Source organism: Apteryx mantelli, chromosome 20 (genome assembly GCF_036417845.1).
Source record: "Apteryx mantelli isolate bAptMan1 chromosome 20, bAptMan1.hap1, whole genome shotgun sequence".
In the NCBI taxonomy this organism is placed as follows: domain Eukaryota; kingdom Metazoa; phylum Chordata; class Aves; order Apterygiformes; family Apterygidae; genus Apteryx; species Apteryx mantelli.
Window position 1 is genome coordinate 2,859,678 of NC_089997.1, and position 7,004 is coordinate 2,866,681.

Below are 7,004 nucleotides of genomic sequence, written 5' to 3' on the forward strand. Positions count from 1 at the left end.
CCACGTCACGTTCGAATCTCCCACGTCACGTTCGAATCACCCACGTCACACCCCCGTCACGTTCGAATCTCCCACGCCACGTCCACGTCACGTTCGAATCACCCATGTCACGTTCGAAACACCCACGTCACACCCACGTCACGTTCGAATCTCCCACGTCACGTTCGAATCTCCCACGTCACACCCACGTCACTTTCGAATCATCCACGTCGCGCCCACGTCACGTTCGAATCTCCCACGTCACGTTCGAATCTCCCACGTCACACCCACGTCACGTTCGAATCTCCCACGTCACGCCCACGTCACGTTCGAATCACCACGTCACACCCACGTCACGTTCGAATCTCCCACGTCACGCCCACGTCACGTTCGAATCACCCACGTCACGTTCGAATCTCCCACGTCACACCCACGTCACGTTCGAATTTCCCACGTCACACCCACGTCACGTTCGAATCACCCACGTCACGTTCGAATCTCCCACGTAACACCCACGTCACGTTCGAATCTCCCACGTCACACCCACGTCACGTTCGAATTTCCCACGTCACACCCACGACACACCCACGTCACGTTCGAATCACCCACGTCACGCCCACGTCACGTTCGAATCTCCCACGTCACACCCACGACACACCCATGTCACGTTCGAATCTCCCACGTCACACCCACGTCACGTTCGAATCACCCACGTCACGCCCACGTCACGTTCGAATCACCCACGTCACGTTCGAATCTCCCACGTCACACCCACGTCACGTTCGAATCACCCACGTCACGTTCGAATCTCCCACGTCACGCCCACGTCACGTTCGAATCACCCACGTCACGTTCGAAACACCCACCTCACACCCACGTCACGTTCGAATCTCCCACGTCACGTTCGAATCTCCCACGTCACACCCACGTCACGTTCGAATCTCCCACGTCACACCCACGTCAAGTTCGAATCACCCACGTCACGACCACTTCAGGTTCGAATCTCCCACGTCACACCCACGTCACGTTCGAATCTCCCACGTCACCGCCACGTCACGTTCGAATCTCCCACGTCACACCCACGTCACGTTCGAATCTCCCACGTCACACCCACGTCACGTTCGAATCTCCCACGTCACGACCACTTCAGCTTCGAATCACCCACGTCACACCCACGTCACGTTCGAATCTCCCACGTCAGGTTCTAATCACCCACGTCACGCCCACGTCACGTTCTATTCACCCACGTCACACCCACGTCATGCTCGAACCTCCCACGTCACACCCACGACACACCCATGTCACGTTCGAATCACCCACGACACACCCACGTCACGTTCGAATCTCCCACGTCACGTTCGAAACACCCACGACACACCCACGTCACGTTCGAATCTCCCAAGTCACACCCACGTCACGTTCGAATCTCCCACGTCACACCCACGTCACGTTCGAATCTCCCACGTCACACTCACGTCACGTTCGAATTTACCACGTAACACCCACGACACAACCATGTCACGTTCGAATCTCCCACGTCACACCCACGTCACGTTCGAATCACCCACGTCACGCCCACGTCACGTTCGAATCACCCACGTCACGTTCGAAACACCCACGTCACACCCACGTCACGTTCGAATCACCCACGTCACGTTCGAATCTCCCACGTCACACCCACGTCACGTTCGAATCTCCCACGTCACGTTCGAATCACCCACGTCACACCCCCGTCACGTTCGAATCTCCCACGCCACGTCCACGTCACGTTCGAATCACCCATGTCACGTTTGAAACACCCACGTCACACCCACGTCACGTTCGAATCACCCACGTCACACCCACCTCGCCTTCGAAGCACATATGGAACAACCATGCTCCTGCCTTGCAACAGCCTCCCAGTGCTAGTGCCAAGGTGTGAGGACAGCTGGTGTAGGCTTGCGGAGGGGAGGCAAGGGAGCCGGGCACTCGTGCTGGGGGCTGTCCTAGGCATGCGGAGGCAACCTCTGCCTTCCCAGTGCTCTTGCCTCTGAGCCCTGCTTGGTGGGGGAGCCTTGAAGCAGGGCGGCACACCCACGCCAATTTCGAACCACCCAGGTCACGTTCGAATCACCCACGACACACCCACGTCACGTTCGAATCACCCACGTCACGTTCGAATCTCCCAGGTCACGCCCACGTCACGTTCGAATCACCCACGTCACGTTCGAATCACCCACGTCACACCCACGTCACGTTCGAATCTCCCACGTCACGTTCGAATCTCCCACGTCACACCCACGTCACGTTCGAATCTCCCACGTCACGTTCGAATCTCCCACGTCACACCCACGTCACGTTCGAATCTCCCACGTCACACCCACGTCACGTTCGAATCATCAACGTCGCGCCCACGTCACGTTCGAATCTCCCACGTCACACCCACGTCACGTTCGAATCACCCACGTCATGCCCACGTCTCGTTCGAATCACCCACGTCACGTTCGAAACACCCACGTCACGCCCACGTCACGTTCGAATCACCCACGTCACACCCACGTCATGCTCGAATCTCCCACGTCGCGCCCACGTCACGTTCGAATCTCCCACGTCACACCCACGTCACGTTCGAATCTCCCACGTCACGTTCGAATCTCCCACGTCACACCCACGTCACGTTCGAATCTCCCACGTAACGTTCGAATCTCCCACGTCACACCCACGTCACGTTCGAATCTCCCACGTCACACCCACTTCACACCCATGTCACGTTCGAATCACCCACGTCACACCCCCGTCACGTTCGAATCTCCCACGCCACGTTCGAAACACCCACGTCACACCCACGACACGTTCGAATCTCCCACGTCACGTTCGAATCTCCCACGTCACACCCACGTCACGTTCGAATTTCCCACGTCACACCCACGTCACGTTCGAATCATCCACGTCGCGCCCACGTCACGTTCGAATGTCCCACGTCACACCCACGTCACGTTCGAATCACCCACGTCACGCCCACGTCACGTTCGAATCACCCACGTCACGTTCGAATCTCCCACGTCACGCCCACGTCACGTTCGAATCACCCACGTCACGTTCGAATCTCCCACGTCACACCCACGTCACGTTCGAATCACCCACGTCACGACCACTTCAGGTTCGAATCTCCCACGTCACGCCCACGTCACGTTCGAATCACCCACTTCACGCCCACTTCACGTTCGAATCTCCCACGTCACGCCCACGTCACGTTCGAATCTCCCACGTCACACCCACGTCACGTTCTATTCACCCACGTCACACCCACGTCATGCTCGAATCTCCCACGTCACACCCACGTCACGTTCGAATCTCTCACGTCTCACCCACGTCACGTTCGAATCTCCCACGTCACGTTCGAATCTCCCACGTCACACCCACGTCACGTTAGAATCACCCACTTCAAACCCACGTCACGTTCGAATCTCCTGCGCCACGCCCTCGTCACGTTCGAATCTCCCACGTCACACCCACGACACACCCATGTCACGTTCGAATCTCCCACGTCACACCCACGTCACGTTCGAATCTCCCACGTCACACCCACTTCACACCCATGTCACGTTCTAATCACCCACGTGACACCCCCGTCACGTTCGAATCTCCCACGCCACGCCCACGTCACGTTCGAATCACCCACGTCACGTTCGAAACACCCACGTCACACCCACGTCACGTTCGAATCTCCCACGTCACGTTCGAATCTCTCACGTCACGCCCACGTCACGTTCGAATCTTCCACGTCACACCCACGTCACGTTCGAATCTCCCACGTCACACCCACCTCGCCTTCGAAGCACATATCGAACAACCATGCTCCTGCCTTGCAACAGCCTCCCAGTGCTAGTGCCAAGGTGTGAGGACAGCTGGTGTAGGCTTGCGGAGGGGAGGCAAGGGAGCCGGGCACTCGTGCTGGGGGCTGTCCTAGGCATGCGGAGGCAACCTCTGCCTTCCCAGTGCTCTTGCCTCTGAGCCCTGCTTGGTGGGGGAGCCTTGAAGCAGGGCGGCACACCCACGCCAATTTCGAACCACCCAGGTCACGTTCGAATCTCCCGCGCCACGCCCACTTCACGTTCGAATTTCCCACGTCACACCCACGACACACCCATGTCACGTTCGAATCACCCACGACACACCCACGTCACGTTCGAATCTCCCACGTCACGTTCGAATCACCCACGACACACCCACGTCACGTTCGAATCTCCCACGTCACGTTCGAATCTCCCACGTCACACCCACGTCACGTTAGAATTTCCCACGTCACACCCACGTCACGTTCGAATTTCCCACGTCACACCCACGACACACCCATGTCACGTTCGAATCTCCCAAGTCACACCCACGTCACGTTCGAATCTCCCACGTCACACCCACGTCACGTTCGAATCACCCACGTCACGCCCACGTCACGTTCGAATCTCCCACGTCACGTTCGAATCACCCACGTCGCGCCCACGTCACGTTCGAATCTCCCACGCCACGTCCACGTCACGTTCGAATCACCCATGTCACGTTCGAAACACCCACGTCACACCCACGTCACGTTCGAATCTCCCACGTCACACCCACGTCACGTTCGAATCTCCCACGTCACACCCACGTCAAGTTCGAATCACCCACGTCACGACCACTTCAGGTTCGAATCTCCCACGTCACGCCCACGTCACGTTCGAATCACCCACGTCACGCCCACGTCACGTTCGAATCACCCACGTCACGTTCGAAACACCCACGTCACACCCACGTCACGTTCGAATCTCCCACGTCACGTTCGAATCTCTCACGTCACGCCCACGTCACGTTCGAATCTTCCACGTCACACCCACGTCACGTTCGAATCATCCACGTCGCGCCCACGTCACGTTGGAATCTCCCACGTCACACCCACGTCACGTTCGAATCACCCACGACACACCCACGTCACGTTCGAATCTCCCACGTCACACCCACGTCACGTTCGAATCACCCACGTAACGCCCACGTCACGTTCGAATTTCCCACGTCACGTTCGAATCTCCCACGTCACACCCACGCCACGTTCGAATCACACACGTCACACCCCCGTCACGTTCGAATCTCCCACGCCACGCCCACGTCACTTTCTATTCACCCACATCACGCCCACGTCACGTTTGAATCTCCCACGTCACGCCCCCGTCACGTTCGAATCTCCCACGCCACGCCCACGTCACGTTCGACTTTCCCACGTCACACCCACGTCACGTTCGAATCATCCACGTCGCGCCCACGTCAGGTTCGAATCACCCACGTCACGCCCACGTCACGTTCGAATCACCCACGTCACACCCACGTCATGCTCGAATCTCCCACGTCACACCCACGTCACGTTCGAATCTCTCACGTCACACCCACGTCACGTTCGAATCCCCCACGTCACACCCACGACATACCCATGTCACGTGCGAATTACCCACGACACACCCACGTCACGTTCGAATCTCCCACGTCACGTTCGAAACACCCACGTCACACCCACGTCACGTTCGAATCACCCACGTCACACCCCCGTCACGTTCGAATCTCCCACGTCACGTTCGAAACACCCACGTCACACCCACGTCACGTTCGAATCTCCCACGTCACGTTCGAATCTCCCACGTCACACCCACGTCACTTTCGAATCATCCACGTCGCGCCCACGTCACGTTCGAATCTCCCACGTCACGTTCGAATCTCCCACGTCACACCCACGTCACGTTCGAATCTCCCACGTCACGCCCACGTCACGTTCGAATCACCACGTCACACCCACGTCACGTTCGAATCTCCCACGTCACGCCCACGTCACGTTCGAATCACCCACGTCACGTTCGAATCTCCCACGTCACACCCACGTCACGTTCGAATTTCCCACGTCACACCCACGTCACGTTCGAATCACCCACGTCACGTTCGAATCTCCCACGTAACACCCACGTCACGTTCGAATCTCCCACGTCACACCCACGTCACGTTCGAATTTCCCACGTCACACCCACGACACACCCACGTCACGTTCGAATCACCCACGTCACGCCCACGTCACGTTCGAATCTCCCACGTCACACCCACGACACACCCATGTCACGTTCGAATCTCCCACGTCACACCCACGTCACGTTCGAATCACCCACGTCACGCCCACGTCACGTTCGAATCACCCACGTCACGTTCGAATCTCCCACGTCACACCCACGTCACGTTCGAATCACCCACGTCACGTTCGAATCTCCCACGTCACGCCCACGTCACGTTCGAATCACCCACGTCACGTTCGAAACACCCACCTCACACCCACGTCACGTTCGAATCTCCCACGTCACGTTCGAATCTCCCACGTCACACCCACGTCACGTTCGAATCTCCCACGTCACACCCACGTCAAGTTCGAATCACCCACGTCACGACCACTTCAGGTTCGAATCTCCCACGTCACACCCACGTCACGTTCGAATCTCCCACGTCACCGCCACGTCACGTTCGAATCTCCCACGTCACACCCACGTCACGTTCGAATCTCCCACGTCACACCCACGTCACGTTCGAATCTCCCACGTCACGACCACTTCAGCTTCGAATCACCCACGTCACACCCACGTCACGTTCGAATCTCCCACGTCAGGTTCTAATCACCCACGTCACGCCCACGTCACGTTCTATTCACCCACGTCACACCCACGTCATGCTCGAACCTCCCACGTCACACCCACGACACACCCATGTCACGTTCGAATCACCCACGACACACCCACGTCACGTTCGAATCTCCCACGTCACGTTCGAAACACCCACGACACACCCACGTCACGTTCGAATCTCCCAAGTCACACCCACGTCACGTTCGAATCTCCCACGTCACACCCACGTCACGTTCGAATCTCCCACGTCACACTCACGTCACGTTCGAATTTACCACGTAACACCCACGACACAACCATGTCACGTTCGAATCTCCCACGTCACACCCACGTCACGTTCGAATCACCCACGTCACGCCCACG